Below are 23,457 nucleotides of genomic sequence, written 5' to 3'. Positions count from 1 at the left end.
GCTTTGACGCCGCGGGCCAATGTCGAAGCATGCAGTACTGGATGTGGTTGTGACAGGGATCAGTGTCAGAAGTCTGAGTCAGTGCCGATTCAAGCTCCCACATGGAGAAAGTGGAGTTGTAGGCCTTCTCGGCAGTCGCACGGTAGCGTCAAAAAACGCTGGATCCTGGCTAGCATTTGCAGTAGTTTATGCAAAATGCTCGGCCAGAGTCTGAGCAATGTTTTTAGGTGTTGTTTGGTAGCACCCCCGGTTCAACACTGCAGCTGTCGGTAAACGGCTGCGTTTACTGGAAATCCTCCTGATGGCTTCCCATACTTTTGAGGAACAAGTGGAACGATTTATGGAGTTCAGGAGCTCATGCCATGCCCAATTTTTGCTCTCTTTAATGAGATGGCGTGCCTTGGCTCTCGCGATTCGAAAGACTGCAGGATTGTCCGCCGTCGGACGGGATTTAAAACGTCAAAGAGCCGCATCCATGTCCCAGATCACTAAATGGCACTCTTCTGTCCACCAAGGGACAGGTCACCTCAGAAGAGGACCGAAAGACTTCGGTATGGATAGATCACCAGCATGATGGATCACATGCGTGACGTGAGCCACCCATTTCTGGACCATGTTACAGTGTTCAAACAGAGCCAACTGGCCAAACAGCATCCATTTAGGCCTGCCAACCATCTACGTTGGTGACTTCTGTTCCAGCAACACACCATCGAGTAGCTGAAGGCGGACTGGGAAGTGGTCGCTGGAATGAAGGTCGTCAATTGCTTCCCAGTGAATAAAGTAGGTAAGGGCTGGAGAGTAGAGGGATAGGTCGACGGCAGAGAATGACGCAATAGCAGCACAGAAATGAGTTGGAGAACTAGTGTTGAGGATGCACAACACTTGAGATGTCAGGAGGCTCTCCAAAACTCGACTCCAAGAGCAAGTGGAGGTTGAGCCCCACAGGACATGAGGGGCATTGAAATCTCCCAGGAGGAGAAATGGTCAGGGGAGTTCTGCGATAAGATGTGTGAGAGCCTCAGAGCCTACTGCATCCAGTGGAGACAAATAAAGGGAACAAGCTGTAAGCCTCAGACGTGCAGAAATTTCAACTGCAACAGCTTGCAGGTCGGTATCCAGGAGAAGAGCAGAGGACTGGTGCCCATTATTGACAAGCTTGGCAACCCCTCCTAGTCAGGTCATCCTTGCTATATAGCGTATAGCCCCACAGTGCAGGGGCATCAGATGCTTTGAAATGTGTTTCCTGCAAGCAAAAGCACAGAGGGCGTTACTGCTCTAGGTGTTCCTCCATGCGAATCCTGAATCCATTCATGCTCCACTGTTTAATAGGAGCCACCTATCAGGGGAGTAGTACTTTCAACCTGACTTTCTGATGGGGAAGGGAGCCTACAATGGGTGGAAACTCAGTTTTGGAGCAAGATGGTTGCCCAATCGGACATCAGAATCCATAGCCTCTAAAGGAGAATCGTCAGAGTAGGTCCACGTCGACATCGTCAGGCTGTTCTCTGCCGGAATCCACCGGTTTGGGACGTTTTGCTCGGATATTTTTCTCTGAATAGACTTTGCAGCCACAACTGCAGTTACTGGTGTGGCAGCATTGGACAGTGTACCAGATGGAACCTTTGGAGGGGCAAGAAGCTCCACAACGTCAGCAACCGCAGCTATGCCTGAAGTTCTTGGGGGAGGGAGAGGTTTAGAAACGACTGTAGCAGCACAGGTGCATGAACACACGCAGGTACTAGTGCTGACACTAGCAGCCTCCGTTTGTGTAGGAGCATCAGCTTTCCACGGGGGCTGTTTAACAACTGAAGTGAAGCAGGTCGCAAAACACAGGGCAGCACGGCTTTCTACAGTGTCTTTGCTGCAGTATAGGCGATGCGCTTCGTAGTTTTAAGCTCCTGTATCTTCTGATCTTGCAGTTCCGACTCCAGACGGGGTGAGGTTCAGAGCAATTCACACACTTCAATGGAGACGAACAATGAACACCGTCATGAGCGGCCTGACCGCACTTGCCACAAGTAGCTTCTCCATGGCACCCAAGAGTAGTATGCACAAAGCGCTGGCATTTGAAACACCTCATTCGGTTAGGCACATAAGGCAGCACACTTAAGAGAAGGTAACGTGCCTCAGGGTGTTTCGTGCTATTTAACGTCAGGATAAAGGCGTCGGATTTAACAAGAACCCCATACACCCTCTTCATGATTTTGCACGTCAACTATTACTTCTGGAGCCCACTCATGATTCAGTTCCTCTCTGGCAATGTCCACCAGATCCCTGCACGTCACAAGACCTTTGCTAAAATTCAGGGTGGTGAGCAGCTCAGTTTCGATGGCATATTCCCCAAGGGATTGTGCGTTCTGCAGATTCTTGTTGGGGACCAGCAGTTTCCACCAGTGGCGTCCCATTACACAATCGCTTAACGGATTTTAAACTGCCGGCATTGCCCTCTAGCCCTTTTTTGAATACAGAAAGCTGAAACTCTCTCAAAGCTGCCCTCTTTCATTTTAAGGATTAAAAACACATTCTGACCGCCAGCATGTGTTTTGTTACTAGACATGATACCCCTAGATTTCGCTCGTTATTCAGGAGGACTGGCTACACGAGTCCTCTTGTTCGATTTGGTGTTGGAACCTAACAGCGGCCCATCCTTTCCGTTGGGAAAAGGCAAAATTTCCTAGCATTCATTTCGGTGCCACAGGTATCTAGGGGTATTTATATCCACTCAGACACAGTCCCTAGTACCTGAGTAAGACTTATACAAATGAGGTTCGGTACGTTCCCCAGAGATTTCCCGCTAACGACTGTTCCACCTCAATAGCCATGCAATCCATCAGTGTGCAGCACACCTTGATATGGAGGTGGTGTTTATAGAGGTTTATTCCATCCTTGCGATCTGGGCCGTTAAGCTAAGTTCCCCATTTCCTGAGACACACAACGTTCCACCGCCGCGCCGCACGGTGGTCGCTCAGGCACGACCAGAGCTCACGGTGACAGGGGACTGGCAGCGCTTACCAGTCCCCAGCTCAAGAAACCTGGGGTCGTCAAGCCCGTACCTGGTAAATGAACTCCAAGCGCCTGGGGGGTGCGGAAGTCATGGAGTAAAACGGAAGTGGTGTCTTGTCTTCCCCAAGATATTGTTATAGGGCCTCTGCTGAACCTAGTCCACACTGAAGCGCCAAGGAAACTGGTATAGGCATGCGTACTCAATTACAGAGATATGTAAACAGGCAGAATACAGCACTACGGTCGGCTACGCCCATATCAGACAACAAGTGTCTGGTGCAGTTGTTAGATCGGACACAGCATCTCCGAGGTAGCGATGAAGTGGGGATTCTCCCATAGGACCATTTCACGAATCTACCGTGAAAATCAGGAATACGGTAAAACACCAAATCTGCGATGTCGCTGAGGACGGAAAAAGATTCTGGAAGGACGGGACCGACGTCGACTGAATATGAACGTTCAATGTTACAGAAGGGCAACCCTTCCGAAAATTGCTGCAGATTTCAGTGCTGGGCCTCAAAAAGAGTCAGTGTGGGAACGAATCAACGAAACATAATCGATATGGCCTTTCGGAGCCGAAGGCCTACTGGTGTACCCGTGATGACTGCATGACACAAAGATTCACGCCTCACCTGAGCCCGTCGACACCGACATTAGACTGTTGATGACATGCTTTCTGGCCGGACGAGTCTCGTTTTAAATTGTATCGAGACGCTGGATGTGTACGGGTATGAAGACGAGCTGATAAATCCATGGATCTTGCATTTCAGTTCCTGGAAGCTGTGTAACTGTGTGGGGCGTGAGCATTTGGAGTGATATGGGACCCAGATACGTGTAGATACGACTCTGACAGGTGGTACATACGTAAGCATCCTGTCTGATGACCTGCATCCATTCATGTCCATTGTGCATTGGCCGGACTTGGGCAATTCCAGCAGGACAATGCGACACCCCACACATCCAGAATTGCTACAGTGTGGCTGTAAGAAAACTCTTCTGAGTTTAAACACTTCCGCTGGTCACCAAACTCCCCAAACTGAAACATTGTTGTGCATGTCTGGGATACCTTGCAACGTGCTATTCAGAAGAGATCTTCACCTCCTCGTACTCTTCCGAATTTATGGACAGCCCCTCCGAATTCATGGTGTCAATTCCCTCCAGCACTACTTCAGAACTTAGTCGACTCCATGCCACATCGTGCTGCTGAACTTCTGCATGCTCGCGGTGGCCCTACACAATATTAGGCAGGTCTACCAGTTTCTTTGGCTCATCAGTATATATAAACGATTTAGGGGACAATATGAGCAGCCTTCTTGGATTCTTTAGAGATGATACTGTCGTTTACCATCTAGTAAAATTAGCAGGGGATCAAAGTGATTTAGACAGGATCTCTGTGTGGGGGCGAAAGTGGCAACTGACTCGAAATAATAAATGTATGAGGAGAGCCATATGAATAAAAGGAATTGGTTATATGTCTGCTACATGACAAATTACACAAAACTAAAGACTGCCAACTCAACCGAGTATCTAGATATAACGTCTACGACAACTTAAAGTTGAACTATCACGTAGACAACGTTGTGGGGAAGGCGAATCGGAGATTGATTTTTGTTGCAAGAACGCTTGCAGCATGCAAGATACGAAACAGCTAAAAAGACTGCCTACACTACGCTTGCCCGTTGTCTGATAGAGTACTGCTGTACGGTATGGGACTGAGAGAAAATATTCATATGGTCAAAGACAGGCAACTTGTTTTGTACTATCGCGAAACAGAGAAGATATTGTCCCAGACGCGATACATGAGTTGGTATGGTAGTAATAATTTAGGCAAAGACGTTTTTCGTTGCGATGAGACTTTTTGACGAAATTTCAATCAGCAAGTTTCTCCGCCGAATTCTTAATTGTTCTGTTAACGCTCATTTAAATAGGGAGAAATGAGTATCGTAAAAAATAAGACAGATTTAAGTGTTTGTTTTCCCCACGCGTTGTTAGAGAGTAGAACGGAAAATAAATATTGTGGAAGTGGTTCAATGAGACCTCTGCCAGGCACTTAAGGGTGAACTGTGAAGTGGTCATGTGGAAGTAGGTAACATTTAACCTTCTCAGTAGTATTTCATTGAGAGAATTTAATTATTTCATTGAATAGAAGTAATTCTCATACGTCACTTGAGATCTGCCAAAACTCCAAGTATATAAATCTTACAGAGTGCTCAGATTACCACGAGAAAAAAAATTAGAAAATTATGTGAACCAGCAGGTGGTTATGTTCACACAAATTTTCGGTGTACTTATAAACAATGTAGCATACAAAGTTCATCAGAGTTGAAAGCATTTCGCTACGGCCTTAATCAATTTCTTCATTGCTGTCGGTGGCAAAGTCCTCTTTTCTCTTTCTTCATTGTGATTCTAAAGAGTTTCTGGTGGTTTTGGCCTTCGTGTATAGGGCAGCAGACTTCTAGTCTGATGGTATTCACGTGTCAGTGGTTTTAAAATCTTTCAGCGATATTTTCTTAACGGGTGATCAGAGAGCGCCAGAATTTCTTTTGCTACGAAGACGGACGATTTAGGTTCGGCGTTGAGAGCCATTTGGGCTGCAGAGAAGCGAAGCTGGCGGCCTATTGGCGCGGAAGACGGATGGCTGCTAACGACTGCGAGCTGCCGGCAGCTCATGACGTCACGTGCTCACTTCACGCGCAGCCTGCTCGCTGACGGCAAGTGGAGGAGCGGCCGACACTCTGGTGTAACTTTCCTTCAAACAGTCGCATACGAACATCTCAGATAGACAATGTGAGGCGAGGCAGTGCAATATCGTTAATTTTTTAAAGAGGAAAATCCACAAAAATTCAATAATATACTATTATATGCACGCAGGAGTTTAATCGATTTTCTTTCCTATTCCATCCACGCATTTAGGGAAGAAGAAAGTGAATACACGTCTTCGTGTGTGCCCGAATCTCTCGTTTCTCTTGATCCCAAAGCTAGATATACGGTGGAGGCTTCATAACAGCCACACTGTTTTATTCAAATACAGGTTCTCCAATTTTAACCAATTTTCCCATTTAAGTTCACAGATAATTTCTGCCCCATTTTCGTATGGGATATACCGAGCCTTTATATCATATCAGTGCTTCTTCTCTGTCATTTCAACTTGATAACTGGAGACTCAGACGTTCATAACGGGTGGCAGGGACAAAGAATCCAGTGAAATTTTTTTAAGTGCTTTATCTGAAAACTACCTTGAGCAGTTAAACAGAGAACCGACTCGTGGCGATAACATATTAGACATTCTGGTGACAAACAGACCCGAACTATTTGAAAAAGTTAACGCAGAACAGGGAATCAGTGATCATAAAGCGGTTACGGCATCGATGATTTCAGCCGTAAATAGGAATATTAAAAAGGGTAGGAAGATTTTTCTGTTTATAAAAAGTGACAAAAAGCAGATTTCAGAGTACCTGTTGGCTCAACACAAAAGTTTTGTCTCAAGTACTGACAGTGTTGAGGATCAGTGGACATAGTTCAAAACCATCGTACAATATGCGTTAGATGAGTATGTACCAAGCAAGATCGTAAGAGATGGAAAAGAGCCACCGTGGTTCAACAACCTAGTTAGAAAACTGCTGCGGAAGCAAAGGGAACTTCACAGCAAACATAAACATAGCCAAAGCCTTGCAGACAAACAAAAATTACGCGAAGCGAAATGTAGTGTGAAAAGAGCTATGCGAGAGGCGTTCAATGAATTCGAAAGTAAAGTTCTATGTACTGACTTGGCAGAAAATCCTAAGAAATTTTGGTCTTATGTCAAAGCGGTAGGTGGATCAAAACAAAATGTCCAGACACTCTGTGGCCAAAATGGTACTGAAACAGAGGATGACAGACTAAAGGCCGAAATACTAAATGTCTTTTTCCAAAGTTGTTTCACAGAGGAAGATTGCACTGTAGTTCCTTCTCTAGATTGTCGCACAGATGACAAAATGGTAGATATCGAAATAGACGACAGAGGGACAGAGAAACAATTAAAATCGCTCAAAAGAGGAAAGGCCTCTGGACCTGATGGGTTACCAGTTCAATTTTACACACAGTACGCGAAGGAACTTGCCCCCCTTCTTGCAGCGGTGTACCGTAGGTCTCTAGAAGAGCGTAGCGTTCCAAAGGATTGGAAAAGGGCACAGGTCATCCCCGTTTTCAAGAAGGGACGTCGAACAGATGTGCAGAACTATAGACCTATATCTCTAACGTCGATCAGTTGTAGAATTTTGGAACACGTATTGTGTTCGAGTATAATGACTTTTCTGGAGACTAGAAATCTACTCTATAGGAATCAGCATGGGTTTCGAAAAAGACGGTCATGTGAAACCCAGCTCGCGCTATTCGTCCACGAGACTCAGAGGGCCATAGACACGGGTTCACAGGTAGATGCCGTGTTTCTTGACTTCCTCAAGGCGTTCGATACAGTTCCCCACAGTCGTTTATTGAACAAAGTAAGAGCATATGGACTATCAGACCAATTGTGTGATTGGATTGAGGAGTTCCTAGATAACAGGACGCAGCATGTTATTCTCAATGGAGAGAAGTCTTCCGAAGTAAGAGTAATTTCAAGTGTGCCGCAGGGGAGTGTCATAGGACCGTTGCTATTCACAACATACATAAATGACCTGGTGGATGACATCGGAAGTTCACTGAGGCTTTTTGCAGATGATGCTGTGGTGTATCGAGAGGTTGTAACAATGGACAATTGTACTGAAATGTAGGAGGATCTGCAGCGAATTGACGCATGGTGCAGGGAATGGCAACTGAATCTCAATGTAGACAAGTGTAATGTGCTGCGAATACACAGAAAGATAGATCCTTTATCATTTAGCTACAAAATAGCAGGTCAGCAACTGGAAGCAGTTAATAGCATAAATTATCTGGGAGTACGCATTAGGAGTGATTTAAAATGGAATGATCATATAATGTTGATTGTCGGTAAAGCAGATGCCAGACTGAGATTCATTGGAAGAATCCTAAGGAAATGCAATCCGAAAACAAAGGAAGTAGGTTACAGTACGCTTGTTCGCCCGCTGCTTGAATACTGCTCAGCAGTGTGGGATCCGTACCAGATAGGGTTGATACAAGACATAGAGAAGATCCAACGGAGAGCAGCGCGCTTCGTTACAGGATCATTTAGTAATCGCGAAAGCGTTACGGAGATGATAGATAAACTCCAGTGGAAGACTCTGCAGGAGAGACGCTCAGTAGCTCGGTACGGGCTTTTGTCAAAGTTTCGAGAACATACCTTCACCGAAGAGTCAAGCAGTATATTGCTCCCTCCTACGTATATCTCGCGAAGAGACCATGAGGATAAAATCAGAGAGATTAGAGCCCACACAGAGGCATACCGACAATCCTTCTTTCCACGAACAATACGAGACTGGAATAGAAGGGAGAACCGATAGAGGTACTGAAGGTACCCTCCGCCACACACCGTCAGGTGGCTTGCGGAGTAAGGATGTAGATGTAGATGTAGATGAACAGCTAAACGTTTCGTTTATAACAAAGTATTGATTGATTTTCCAGTTCCAGTGGCACATTCATTTAATATTCGAGTAGTTTCGATCACTCTGGATGAACATGTCTGTATCAGAACCACACATCAGAATATTGTCATATTTTTAACATCGGCAGCCATCTTCCAAGTAGTTACAGGGGTGTCGATCCGAACAGCCGACTAATATGACTTCGTAATATTTGTTTATGCTGGAACTGCGAACGGCTGTAAGCTAGAGGAAAGTACAGCTGTTACACTTCCAGAAGACATGCAGCTTTGCTACATGCTTTAATGGTACTGGCACGCTCCTGATTAAAATATTTCGCAGGTCCCTGCAGGAAATATCCCAGGAAGCATAAGGGGAAGCAAATGTGGAGATCTACTTGTACGTCTACATCGGTATCTACAGCTATATACGTGCTCCACGAGACACCATAAGGTGCATGGTGGAGGCAACCCTGCAGTTTGTTCCTATTCTACATCCAAATGGAGCAGGGGAAAAAAGACTATCTGTTTACTTCCGTAGGAGCCCAAATTTCTCTTTCCTGGACTTCGCGATTCTTGTACGTTTGTGGGAGTGGAAGCGTTCTGCAGTCAGTCGCAATTGCCGTTTATCATTATTGTTTCGTGAAACGAAAGTCGTCTTCCCACCGGGAATTCCAATTTGTGTTGACATACAATTTCCGTAATACTCGCTTTCTGACCGAATCTCTCTGATCGAATCTGCCGGTAACAAATCTAGTATGCCTCTGAATTGGTTCGATGTCTTCCTTTTAGTCGAACTGGTGGGGATCCGAAACAGTGGACCAGTCCACTAGAGTGTGTTGGAAACGGCATGTAGTCTTCTGTGACACACTGCCTCAATTCTCCAACAAATTGACGTCGAAAAGTCTTCTTCTATACAATCAATCGACATTACGTTCTTGTTTCATTTCATCTCGAATTGCAACGTTACACCTACATATTTAATCGACGTTACAGTGTCAAGCAGCAAACTACTGATACTATATTCGACCATTGTTGGATGATTTTAAAGTTATCAACATCCTTCTACAGTCACTCAACGACAATATTTACTTATAGACATTCCCGTTTACATAGGATATGCTATAGAGAACAAGAGTGCCCCTAACTCACTTCCGCCTCGATATTCTTCAAGGAAACCTTGTCTACGTCCAAACCTCGTCCTCCAGGACAATGTTTATTTTGTTTTGCTTTGTTTTAGGACATAAAAGCAATTAAGGTCATATAAGCCCACGCCAGAATCGTAGAACATGAAGACAAAAACGGAGTTAAAATCGACTAAATGTTAAGCCCAATCGAGGGAAGGAAGACAGCTAAAAAAAAAAAAGGGACATCGAGAAAGGTCCACAAAATACGCCTTCCAGACAACGGAGGTCGTGAACTAAGGGTTAAATGTTCTTCGAGATATTGCTAAGACGGATAAGAAGTAAAACACGGTCGACACCCCGCACGTCGTTCGCTAATACGGGTGGTAACTCAGCCGGCATACATATTTTAGAATGTAAGTGGTTAAAAAAACGAGGTTCCGTCGGGAAATGGAGAACAATCATACGTTGAGGGCAATGAGAACAAAGTGCTGGGGGATCACCACTCAAAAAATGGCAATGGCTAAAAAGACAGTGCCCAGAACGCAACTTAGCTAAAATGATCTCCTCGCGGTGAGAGGGCTGAGAGGAGGTCAGCCGCTGGGAGTGGTTTAATTCTCCGGAGCTTGTTCTTACGGAGGGAAGGCCAGTGTGATACCACCTGCTGACAGATGGCAACACACAGATCATTGGAGGAAATGGAAAAACTAGATGGCCCAGGTAGGAGGACTGCAGTCTTGGCAGCAGCGTCAGTGCCCACTTTTCCCGTCAGACTGACGTGACCAGTAACCCACATAATCATCGCTGTGGCTCCATCAAGAGTGAGCAAGTGAAAGCTTTCTTGGACCCATAGCACTAAGGGATAGATGGTGTACAGCAGGCAGAGGCTCTGAAGCGCCCTGAGAGAATCAGACCAAATGAAATGCCATGTTGCCAGATGTACTGCATGGCCTGATACAGGGTGAAGAGTTCTGCTGTAAATTACGAGCATTGTTCCGGAAGCCAAGACCGAAAATCATCGGTGCCAATAACGAAGGCACCACGGTCAGCCCGAGAGCCATAGTGTGCACAGACGTACGATCGCGAAATTCCTTGCGAAGGTCGAGGAACTGACGGCGATACAGCAAGTGTGGAGTAGTGTCCTTCGGAAGCGAATGAGGTCCGAGGCGATCACGGGCCGCCGGAAGAAGTGAAGATGGTGAATGGTTCACACCATCGGTAAAAGACAGGTAGTGTGAAGTTAAACCATCGGAGCAATAGTCGAAAGCGCACTCCAGGAGGTAACGGAGGTTAGGGACGCGCCCCATACTGGCCGTCAAAGAAGTCATCAAAGCTGGAGGCATAGGATAGATGACTACGCATGGCAGAAGACATGCGTATCCACTGAGGAGAACATCACTTCGGTATGAAAGCTTCTGCATAAGGACTCTCAACCGGGCTAGTGTACAAGGCGCCAGTGACCAAACGGATGACGGCCATTAGGGCCGAGCAGTTCTAGGCACTACAGTCCGGAAGCGCCTGACCGCTACGGCCGCAGGTTCGAATCCTGCCTGGGGCATGGATGTGTGTGATGTCCTTAGGTTTGTTAGGTTTAAGTAGTTCTAAATTCTAGGGGACCGATGACCTCAGAAGTTAAGTCCCATAGTGCTCAGAGCCATTTGAAGCATTTCAACCAAACGGATGCTACGATGGTAGTTTGTATTGAGACTGCGTAAGATGGACGGACGTGCAGTTACATAAACGAAACACCCAAAGTCTACTTTCGAATGGACAAGAAATCGATACAAACGGAGGGAGGGTGATCCGATCTACACCCCAGGAAGGCTTCGAACCACTCATGATACCTGAGAACATATTTGATATGCTCGGACCTGTCTGCAGGGAATCTGCCTGCTACATTGCATCTCTCGCTGACAGGATATCGTTTTGGTTAAGAATAATCTGAGGCTCACAAGAGTTATGCATTCTAAATCCGTGCAGATTTGTGGACAGGAGATTTTCTGTCACAAGGAAATTTATTTTCTTCGAACTTGGATTATGCTCAAGCATTCTGCAGCAAACTAACTTTAAGGATATGGTCAGTAATTTTGTGGGTCAGTTAGTTTACTCTTCTTACGTACAGACGTCAACTGCATCTTTTCTTCAGTTGATTGGGAGTTAGCACTGGGTGAGAGATTAGCGATAAATGCAAGCCAGAAGGGGTGAGAACCGAAGATTACTGTCTGTAAAACCAAATTTTGATTTCATTTCGAACTGGCGACTTATTTGATTCCCTCTTTCACCTGCTTCTCAATGCCAGGGATGTCTATCTCTATGTCCATACCAGAGTCTGTGGAAAATGCGAACGATAGTATGTTTGTGCGATCCTCCACCATAAATGATATTTTAAACTGGAAATTAAAAACGCCAGCTTTGCTTACGTTTATTTCTGTTGTCAAGCCAGGTTGGGCTATGAGTCATTAGCAGAAGCTTTCGACCTGTTTAGTGATTTTACGAAGAACCACAATTTTCTCCATCTCTCTGCAAGATATTTGACTTACATAATATGATGAAAATCTTTGTATGCGAAGTGGATCGATTTTTTTTTATTGAAACACGAATTTTTTACTAAGTTTTGCATGTCGAAATTTCTGCATTTTCTTTTTTCAGACGAAAGTGCTACAGTCTCTGTTTCTTCCGAATTTTCCGAAATTTTTATTAAACGGCGGTGGATCTTTCCTATTCTTTATTCTCTTATTCATCGCATACTTTTGCAGAGCGCGATTTACACCCGTTTCAAACTTTAGCCAAAACTGCTCTACTCCATCCTACTAAAGCGTGTTCGTTCATCGTTTGACTAGGATGCTGACGTCTCCTTATTTGCTGTTTGCGGTAGAAAAACTCACATTAATTTCTTGATATACTAGTTAACTTTAGTAAAATTCGTCGGTATGTTGACTTCATGATCACTTCTACACTGACTCTGCCGATGAACCCAAAGGTATTTGTAACTACAAGGCCAAAAATATTCCACTGGGTGCTGGTTGTCGGAAAATGTGTTGAAAACTACTTCACTAGACGCTCAGTCTGTACAATACGCAATGAGTCCAGTGACGTCCAAGTGTACTGTTGGTTGGTTTATGTCGTCGCCAGCTAATAATGGTTAATGGGGGTCCTTTCGCACTACTGAGTGTAGACTGGCATTGAATGATCTTGTAACCGTTTCAGTGTAATCGGGTGGCCCGTGAAAACATCTAAAGATTATCATATAGGCAGGTTACTCAGGTCCAAATAAATTCGCAGTCCGACTCAATTTCGGCCTGGAGAAAGATATTATTTTTGTCGATTGCCGTGCATACTCCTCTTCCAACGGCATATTTCCTCTCTTTTCAATATACTTTCTATTCCTCGTTAAATATTTCGGAGGCTTCTACTTCAGGGTTAGTGCTGTTATCGGTTCCGAATACAATTTGAACGCGGCAGATTTCCTGGAAGGCTGTAAATTCAACGGGAATGTGGAGTATTAAATGCTTTATTCTGAGTTGTAGGTTATAGAATTTTAAAGGAAAATAGAAAGAAAAAAAACAAGGAAGATATAGTAGAAATTAGTGAAGTGTGTTGGAAGGAAGAAGTGAACTTCTAGTCACGACAGTACAAGGTTATCAATATAAAATTATTTAGGGCTAATTCAGGATAATTTGTAATAGCGGAGGAAAGAACAAGAATGCCGATAAGCTATCATCAATAATAAGCTGTACATATTATAGTAGCCCTAAGTCCTCCATTAATGGCTGGAGGTATTCCCACCTCTGTGTTACTTTACAGTTTTCACCCTGTACAGCGTCCTTTAGTATCATGCAGGTTGTAAGCTGAAGTCTTAAATACGTCCTATCATGGTGTCCCTTCTTCTTGTCAGTGTTTCCCATAGGATTCTTTCTTCGCCAGTTCTGCGGAGAACCTTCTCATTCTTTATCTTATCAGTCCACCTGATTATCAATACACATCTGAAACACTGATTCTCTTCCGGTTCAGTTTTCCCACAATCCGTGATTCACTCCCATAGAATGCTGTGCTCCAAACTTACATTCTCACAAGTTTTTTTCCTCAAATTAAGCAGTGTGTTTGATACCCATATGCTTCTTTTGGTCAGAAACACCACCTTTGCCAGCACTGGTCTGCAGTCTATGTCCTCCTTGTTTCGATCGGCATGGGCTATTTTGCTTCCAAGAAAAAAGAATTCCTTAAATTTGTCCACCTCTCTAGCGCCAATTTCTATATTACGTTTCTTGCTATTCTCATTTCTGCTGCTTCCTGGAACTTTTATCTTTTTCCGGTTTACTCTCAATCCATATTCTGTACTCATTAGATTGTTCATTTCATTCAACAGATCATGTAGTTCTTCTTCACTTTCATTGAGGATAGCAATGTCATCAGCGAATCATATCATTGATATCCTTTCAGTTTGAATTTTTTATCCAACTCCTAAATCTACCCATTATTTCACTTGAATTTTTTATCCAACTGCTTAACCTTCCCATTATTTCACTCATTGCTCCTTCGATCTATATACAGTAGATTGAACGACTGTATCCGAGTCTGACACAATTTTTAATCCGAGCCCGGCGTTGTTAGCCTTCCAATCTTGGTTTCTGTACATATTGTATCACTCATCTTTCCCTGTAGCTTATCCCTATTTTTTTCAGAATTTTGAGAACCTTGTACGGTTTAATATTGTCGAACTTTTTTCTAGATCGACAAATTCTATGAAAGCGTCAATATTTCTTGAGTCTTGCTTTCGTTATCAGTCGCAAAGTCAGAACTGCCACTATGGCGCCTTTATCTTTCCTAAAGATAAAATGACAGTCACAGGTCTTCGGTTTTCTTTTACGTTCACCTGAGCTTTATTCTTTTCAGCAGCTTGGATGCATGATATGTTAAGCATATTGCGCTATAGTTGTCGCACTAATTTATCCGTGCTCTCTGCAGAATTCTGCGGAAATTAATATTTCCGAAAGTCCGATGGTACCTCGCCAGGGTCACAGATTCTACACATCATGGTGAATAGTAACGTAGTTGTCATTTACAACGATGATTTTAGAAATTTGGAATTTTGTCTGCCCTTTCGGCTTCATTTGCTTTCAAGTCTTCAAGACCTCTTTTATATTCGGGCCCGCCAAGGTGGCCGAGCGGTTCTAGGCGCTACAGTCCAGAACTGCGTGACCGCTACGGTCGCAGTTTCGAATCATGCCTCGGGCATGGACGTGTGTGATATCCTTAGGTTAGTTAGGTTTAATTAGTTCAAAGTTCTAGGGGACTGATGACCTTAGGAGTTAAGTCCTATAGTGCTCAGAGTCATTTCAGCCATTTTAAATTCGGAATCTAATACTGGAGTGAATCCAATTTCTTCTTATAAAAACAAATCGGACAAGTCCTCATAGAGGCTTTAAATACACTCTTTCCATCTCTCCAATGTTCCCTCTGAGTTTAACAGTGGATTTCTCGGTGCTCTGTTAATTACTCTGTAGCTTCCGCTGCAACTGCATTCCAATCCCTAACGATTATTAATATTTCATCCCCATTTGCATAGTGAATTACCCATCTTCTGCTTGCGAGGTGAGCTATAATCACCTACTATCATTGTCGGCGTTGGCTTGCTGTCGAATCAGATGCAGACAACCCTATCACTGAATTGTTCGCCGTAGCTGACCCTCTTTCCTGTTAATAACGAAGCTTACTCCGTTACACGATTTTCTGCTCCTGTTGAGATTATCGTACATTCATCCGACCAGAGATCCTTGTCTTCTTTCAATTACAGTTCACTCACCCCACTAGAACAAGAGACTTTCTAGCTGTCCAATCAAGTTCAGACTTCAGGCATTCCACACCTCGTCACGTCGAATGTTAACCTTCGATGGTTGTTCTATCTTTTTCTCGTGGTCACGCGATCATTAGCAGTCCCCTACAGAAGTTCCGAATGGGGGACTAACTCAGAATCTTTTGACAATGAATGGGCCAACATGACAATTTTTTCCATTATAGCCCCCATGTCTACTGGTTACGCCTTAATTCTTCTTTTATGCAGTGTAAAATAGCCTTCTGCTTCCTCATGCAGTTGATCATTGCTGAATCCTCCGCCTTTTTAGAGCACCTTCCCACTCCAAGGGTAAGAGAGTGCCCGGCACCTCTGTCGGCTCCTACGCTCTCTTTGATAAGGCCGTTGGCAGAACGAGGGTGACTTCTTCTTACGCCGCAAATCTTCGACGTCATTGCTGATGATTCATATTCAAAATTTAGTGGCTAGTCTGGGACGCGGGACCCGCAACCTTTTTATTTATAATCGAAGAGTTGCCCCTAGACCACAGGTTCATTTGAAAGAATTCATTGAAATAGTTGAGAGAGACGAACTGTGATGAGGGAGTGGAAACCGACAATAGGAAAAGAATGATAAGGAAAGTAGTTGGGAAAACCGCGTGGTAGAATTTGCACAGAGCACAAATTAATCACAGTTTACACTTATTGTAAGTGAGCTGGACACACCGGAAGGTTTTGGGTACATTACATGAAGATAAAGCGGAGATTTAAGATCAAATTTGGAACTGTAGAACAAAGAAAAACCACAACAACGACAGAAAGGCAACAAACACTACAAGCAACAAAAGAGGGCAAGAAAACCACAGAGACACGCAAGAAACAGGTGGAAGTGATTGAAAAAAGATAGCAGGTTACCATGGCTGGTTGACCAAGAGAATTAAAAAAGAGAAGCCAGTCACTCTGCAAAAGCGCTAGGGTGCAGGACAAAAAGTGACAAAGGACATGCGCTAAAACTTTGAGATCATGTAAAAACCCATCCTCACAGATAAAACGTAAAAATAACTCAGCCGATAAGGAGCTGTCAGCTAAAATTAACTGCAACGAGTCTGGTAACCGAAGTTTTCGTCGCAGGGGAGCCAAAGTAGGAAAGCGCAACAGAATATGGGCCACTGTGAACCGGACGCCGCACCGAAACTGTGGGGAGTCTTCACGGCGCAGGAGATAGCCGTGGGTGAACCAAACGTGGCCAATGCAGAGCCGGCAGAGAACCATAGAGTCCCTGCGAGAGGCCAGGGTGGAAGACTTCCACACTTGTTATCTCCTTAACGACACGCAGTTCGTTGTGAATACTGTTACGCCATTCCACCTCCCACAGCCGAAAAACTTTGAAGCGTAGTAAGTAACGCAGGTCAGTTACAGGAACGCCGATCTCCACTAAGTGATTTCCGTGTAGCCCATTTGGCCAGCCTGTGAACAAGTTCACTGCCTGGGATGCCGACGTGTCCTGCGGTCCAGACAAACACCACTGAACGACTGGACCGTTCCAGGGCATAGATGGACTCTTGGATGATCGCTACCAAAGGATGGCGAGTGGCGAGGTTAACATTGGTCAATGGCTTGGAGGCTGCTCTAGGAGTCCGTACAGAGAAGAAATGAATCGCCAGGGCATAAGCGGATGTGCTCAAGAGCACGAGATATGGTCACCAGCTGTGCAGTGAAAACACTGCGGCCACCTGGAAAGGAGTGCTGTTCAATATGCCCTCTGCGAACATAGGCCATCGAGCCATAGGTGTAAACTATTTCAGAGCCCCGGCCACGTCAAGAATGTAAATGACAGCAGAGAGCCACGGGATTAAATAAGTCCTTAGGGCCATGCAAAAGGTCCAGACGAAGCTACGGCCTAGGTATATACCATGGAGGTGTATGTGGATGGACCCAGAGGGGAGGTCTTAAAGGAAAGGACTCTAGTTCACAGAGGAGTGATCGGGTACGAACTGTGATCGTAAGCCCTGACCTGGGCCGCCGATGCAGGAGATGGTAATTTGGATGCTGACAAGAACTACGAATGTATGCAACGAAACTAACGAGCAGTTGTGAACGCCTAACCTTCAGTGGAGGGACTCCAGCCTCCACCAGGACGCTGGTCACCAGACTCGTCCTAAAAGCTCCCGTCGCTAATCGAACGCCACAGTTGTGCACTGGGTCGACTAAACGCAACACTGAGGGCGCCGCCAAACCATAAAGGCTGGATTGAACAAGGGCTCTGTAGAGCTGCAGCAGCGTAGAGCGATCTGCACCTCAGTTGGTGTTGCTCAGGCAGCGGAGGGCATTGAGGTGCTGCCATCTTTACGACTTAAGCTGACGAAGGTGAGGAAGCCAAGCCAATCGGTCATCGAAACCCAGTCTTAGGAACTGATATGTCTCAACTACAGTGAGTGTATCGTCATTAAGGTGAAGGTCTGGTTCTGTGAGAAAAGTATGACGCCAACAGAAATGCATAACACACAACTTTGCGGCTGAAAACTGGAAGCTGTGTGCTGGAGCCCATGACTACGCCTTTTTGATGGCTCGCTGTAGGTGTAGCTCAGCAACACCAGTACTGGATGAGTAGTATGAAATACAGAATTTGTCTGCATACATAGAAGGTGAGACCGACGGCCCTAAAGACCGTTAATAATAAAATCACTGATACACTCAATACAGAGCCCTCCAGGACCGCATTCCCCTGGATATGGGGGAATTATTGGAGGCACCAACTTGGACACGGAAAGCATGGAGTGACAGTAAATTTTGGATAAAAATTGGGAGTGGTCCCTGAAGATCCCACTCGTAAAACGTGGCAAGGATATGATGTCGCCAGGTAGTGTCGTAAGGTTTTAGTAAATAAAAAAAGATGGCAACTAGTTTCTGCGTCTGGAAAATGCTGTTTGGACGGCAGACTCGAGGGATACAAGATTATCAGTGTAGAGTGACCCAGGCGGAAACCGCCCTGACATGGAGCCAGCAGGCCACGGAACTCCAGGACCCTACACAACTGGCAGCTCAACAAACATTCTAGCCGCTTGCAAAGAACGTTGGTGAGGCTGATGGGCCGATAGCTATCAACATCAAGAGGGTTTTTACCGGGTTTTAACACTAGAATTCTGGTGCTCTCCTGCCATTTCGATGGAAAGACGCAATCGTACCAGATCCGGTTGAAGATGACGAGGAGATGTCGCTTGTAGTCGGATGACAGAGGTTTCATCATCTGACTGTGGATCCGATCTGGCCCAGGAGCTGTGTTGGGGCCATGTGCAAGAGCACTGAGGGGCTCCCCTCAGTAAATGGGGCGTTGTAGGGTTCACTGTGGCGTGTAGTGAGCGAGAGGACCTTCTCTTCCATCTACCGTTTGAGGATGCGAAAAGCTGGGGGGTAATTCTCCGAAACAAAAGCTCGAGCATTGTGCTCATCAAAGCGCACGAAACAGCATTTGCGTCGGCAGATAAGACGCCATCGATGGTAACGCCAAGGACACATGTGGGGATCGGGTACCCTAAAACACGTCTGATCTTCGTCCAGACTTGGGAAGGTCATGTATGGCACCCAATGGTCGAAACGTACCTCTCCCAATACTCTCCGTCTTTTCATAAGCTGGTGAACGTGGGGATGGAGCCGTTTGAAAGTTATTAGATGCTCCAGGGAAGGGTGCCGATTATGTTGCTGTAAAGTCCACTTACGCTCTTTAATGGCCTCAGCAATTTCCGGCGACCACCAAGGTCGTGGAAGTAACAAAAGTTTAGGGAGTTGATGAATCAGTGCAGCCAATACGTTCAGGAGTACTGCACCATCTGGATGAAGTTATGCGTTGGCACCCTAAAGAACAAGTGACCGCGTTTCCCGCCGCAGAAACGATCGTCCACGTGACTTGTTCAAGGAACACATCGACGCAACCGTGTGGCGCAGATTCCATGGTGATGGCAGACGTGAAAGCTTCCCAGTGTGCCTTGTTTAAAGCCCATCTGGATAGGCCTCCTTGGGCAAGACGCTCGGGGAGTGACAAGAAGATGGGAAAGTGGTCACTACCACACAAGCCATCGTGGGCTCTCCAGTTGATGGATCGGAGAAGTCCTTGGATGCAAAGTGATAAATCAGTGGCCAAGTAAGTACCATGAGCCACAATGAAGTGTGTGGCGGCCACAATATTTAGGAGGGAGAGGAGGAGTTGAGACAGTTAATTTTCGACGTCTCTACCTCGGGGAGTAAGTATGGGGCCACAGCACAAGGGGTTATGGGTGTTAAAATCTTCTGGAAGTAGGAAAAGTTTAGGGAGTTGATGAATCAGTGCAGCCAATACGTTCAGGGGTACTGCACCATCTGGATGAAGTTATACATTGCAGGTGGTTATTTCTTGTGTCGTTCTTACCCTGACAGCCATAGCTTCAAGAGGAGTTTTAAAGAGCACAGGTTCACTACGTACTGAGTTCAGGACATAAACGCAAACCCCACCTGACACTCTACTATATTTGCTATGGTTCTTGTAAGAACTCCTATAGCCACGAAGGCGAGGAGTCCACAATGCCGCAAACCAGGTTTCCTGGAGGGTAATGCACAAAGCAGTGTGATGTTTAACAGTTGTTGTAGCTCAGCCAGATGATGGAAAAAACCGCGGCAGTTCCACTGGAGGATGACGTCGTCGTGGGGCTAGGAAGACAAGAAGCGAGAAAGGAGGCAGTATATGCCTCAGAATCACTCGCTGCCACCCACGTTGTACCTGAGTAGTCTATATCCATTGTGTTGGAGGATCCGGCGAGGTCTAGGTCCTCAGCAGACGCCAGAATCTGCACCTCATCCCCAGAAACAGAGCTTGTAGGTACCGGTGGTGTGGGTGCCACTGCAGGTTACTGGTTCTTGGGGGGTCTTCTTCTTAGATTTCTCTTGCTGTTACTTGGTTTCTCAGGCTGCTACAGCTCCACTGAGTCAGTCTCCAGGACTGAGGAGGATCTTGAAGCCCTATGACCAGCCTCTGTTGGGCGCTTCAGCCACTGGTTGGTGTCAACTTTGCCAGTGGCAAAAACCTGGAAAGAGAGGAACCGAAGAGACCCCTTTCTAGCGAGAGGAGCCGAAGAAGACAGACGCTTCTCTAGCTGAAAAGTGGGAACTGGTGTCCCTGATGGTTGGGAAGGCATTGCTCCCGAAATAGCAGGTGCAGAAGCAATAGGGATAGGAGTGAACCGCCAACTTCAAGGGAGCTGGTATAGTTTTGCAGCCGTGCGGGCCAATTGTCAATGATGGAACGGATTGGGCTGGAACAGTATTTCTAGCGGTGGCATAAGATGTTGTCATGTGCATGGGATGGAGCCTTTCAAATTTCCTCTTAGCCTCAGTGTAGGTCAGTCGCTCCAGGGTCTTGTATTCCCTGATTTTCCATTATTTTTGAGAACCTTGCAGTCTTGTGAGAAAGGGGAATGTTGTTTGCCACAGTTGACACAGATGGGAGGCAGGGCACATGAAGTATTGGGATGTGATGGACGTCAAAAATCGTGACATATGGCACTGGAAGAACAATGTGAAGACATATGCCTCAACTTCGGGTACATAAAGAAGTGCATCAGGGAGGGATGAATGGCTTGACATCACACTGGTATACTATCAACATTACCTTCTCAGGTAATGTTTCACCCTCAAGGTGCCAGATAAAGGCACCAATGGCCACCTGATTATCCTTTGGACCCCTATGTATGCGCCAGACGAAATGAATGCCTCGTCTCTCTAAGTTGGTGTGCAACTCGTCATCAGACTGCAAAAGAAGATCCCTGTTAAATATAATACCCTAGACTATATTGAAGGTCTAATTGGGCATGAAGGAAACAGAAACATCCCACCGCTTGTCACAGGCGAGTAGTCCCCATGACTCGGCAGAGAATTCTGTTTTTATCAAGACAGAGACAGGTCGCACTTTGGACAATCCCTCCATTTCCCCGAACTTGTCCTCTAAATGCTCAGAAAAAAACTGAGGCTTCATCCTCATTAAGGATTTCCTATCAGCTCTCATACAAGAACACACGAGGTACCGGGTCGAATAAGATTCGCTGCCATCCCTAGCCTGGCGTTCTCTCATGGTGTGACCAGGGAGGGGAACGATTTGGGGTCAGACTTCAGAGCATTAAATTGAGATCTTGAGCGCTTAGGGACTGCTAGTGTTTGACCACCGGCAAGTGGTGACGTAGTACACTTCATGGCGTGTCATCCACACTGATGCCACACCCACTCTAACCAGGAGCCCTCTCCACAGGCGTCAACCAGCTGAAGCAAAGGCCACCTGGCAGGATGGCCATTGCCAGGAGTCTCGATGCCCCAGGGTGCTGAGCATTTACTTCTTGGCATATGCGGTGAGTTAACGGTGCTGGCATCAGCAGAGTGGTCCCTGGCTGGTAAGGAGGCTACAACCAACACGCTACATGCGGCCCCACCATAATCGACTGACTACCATGCTAGATGTGAGGTGCAAAGTATGTGACATAGTACCCTTCATGGCGTGTCATCCGTCCTGATGCCACCCACTCCGACCAGCGGCCCTCTCCACGGGCGCCAACCACCTGGAGCAAAGGCCACCTGGTAGGAAATGACACTGTATAGTGGATGGAGCGTGTTGCTACTAAGAAGGTGTCCTCGCTCAAGAGATGGAGAATGATCGGAATTGCAAAGCCTTGATGAGAAAGAATGCTGAAGGTCTCAGTGCACGATGGACACCTTGCACCATGTAAGGCACCCTTCCCCAATAGGCTCGCTCTTAGGGAAAATTTAGAAAAATGGAGGTCAGACCCTTCAGAGGGCAATCACATAAAGCCCAAAATGTGTATAACTCCTTTTAGTCCTCTCTTACGACAGGCAGGACTGTGCCTCGGGCCTGTTCTAACCCCCAGACCCACAGTGGGAGTTCATAATAAGAAATATAGATGAATGGACAAAATACTTATTGATAGACATCTTCTTCAGTGCGGATCGGTGTTGCTGGCGGTGTTTCACACAGGAAAAAGTACAATCGGCAAATGACGGCACTCACACAATGGAAATTAATAATTGCAGGATGGATAAAGGTGTTAGAGGGCCCCTACGTATCTGCCTCAGAGCATGATGACGTCACATAACTCCATTGGCCTGTTTATATTAAGCACCGCAATTCTGCATTAATTGTTTAGTATGTATGCAACTTTGAGTGTCCCAGCGTGGAGTGCGGGAGCAGAGAGAGAGAGAGAAAAGGAGCGGGGGGGGGGGGGGCTGGCCAGTGACATGATGAGGTCACGACCTTGGCGCATTTATCCAGATACGATGAGATCAGAGTTACAGGAATGATGATACTGGTTTCACCGATTCCGGGAAAACTGATATTTCTGTCAGCCAAGTGTAACAAGCAGAATTGCCAGAGCACCGGATGATGGCGTCACCAGTTCCTCTGACGCTGACGCCAAAAAGTGCTAACATCAGCGATTTGGCGTAGGAGATACAGTGTTCCCCTACTGACTAGAATATAGTCCTTGACACTCTGAACGTGGCAGGGGTAAAACAGAGGGAGTGAAAAGTTCTGTACAACTGTAATTGTAAAAGGGTGGGGATTGAAAGTTGAGAGAAAATTGAAGAAGGATGTATGTGTCTCCCTGGTGTTACTCAGTCAACACATAAAGTAGGCAGTAAAAGAATCCAACAAGTAATCTGGGAAAGGAATTAAAGATCAGGCAGAAGAAATAAAACTTTTATGTTTTCCAATGCATTTGAATTATGCGCACGCTCATAGCATATCGATACCTTTGCTTGCAGCCCGCCACTCAAATTTCGGTCTGTATGCTGTATGGCTGTTCATAAAATATCGACACATTACTATTTTCTTAAAAAATATCGATACATATAGGCTGTTTATTTCATCGATATGTCGGTATCGTCATGGCAATAGCGAGGCCCAATATTTTCATTTTATGTTATATTTTTTTCGCAACTTTCGGTAAATATTGGCTGTTGTTGTTTTGAAATTGTAGTAAATCATAATTTTAG

This window comes from Schistocerca cancellata, chromosome 6 (assembly GCF_023864275.1).
Source record: "Schistocerca cancellata isolate TAMUIC-IGC-003103 chromosome 6, iqSchCanc2.1, whole genome shotgun sequence".
Taxonomy (NCBI): domain Eukaryota; kingdom Metazoa; phylum Arthropoda; class Insecta; order Orthoptera; family Acrididae; genus Schistocerca; species Schistocerca cancellata.
This window is presented reverse-complemented; position numbering follows the sequence as displayed.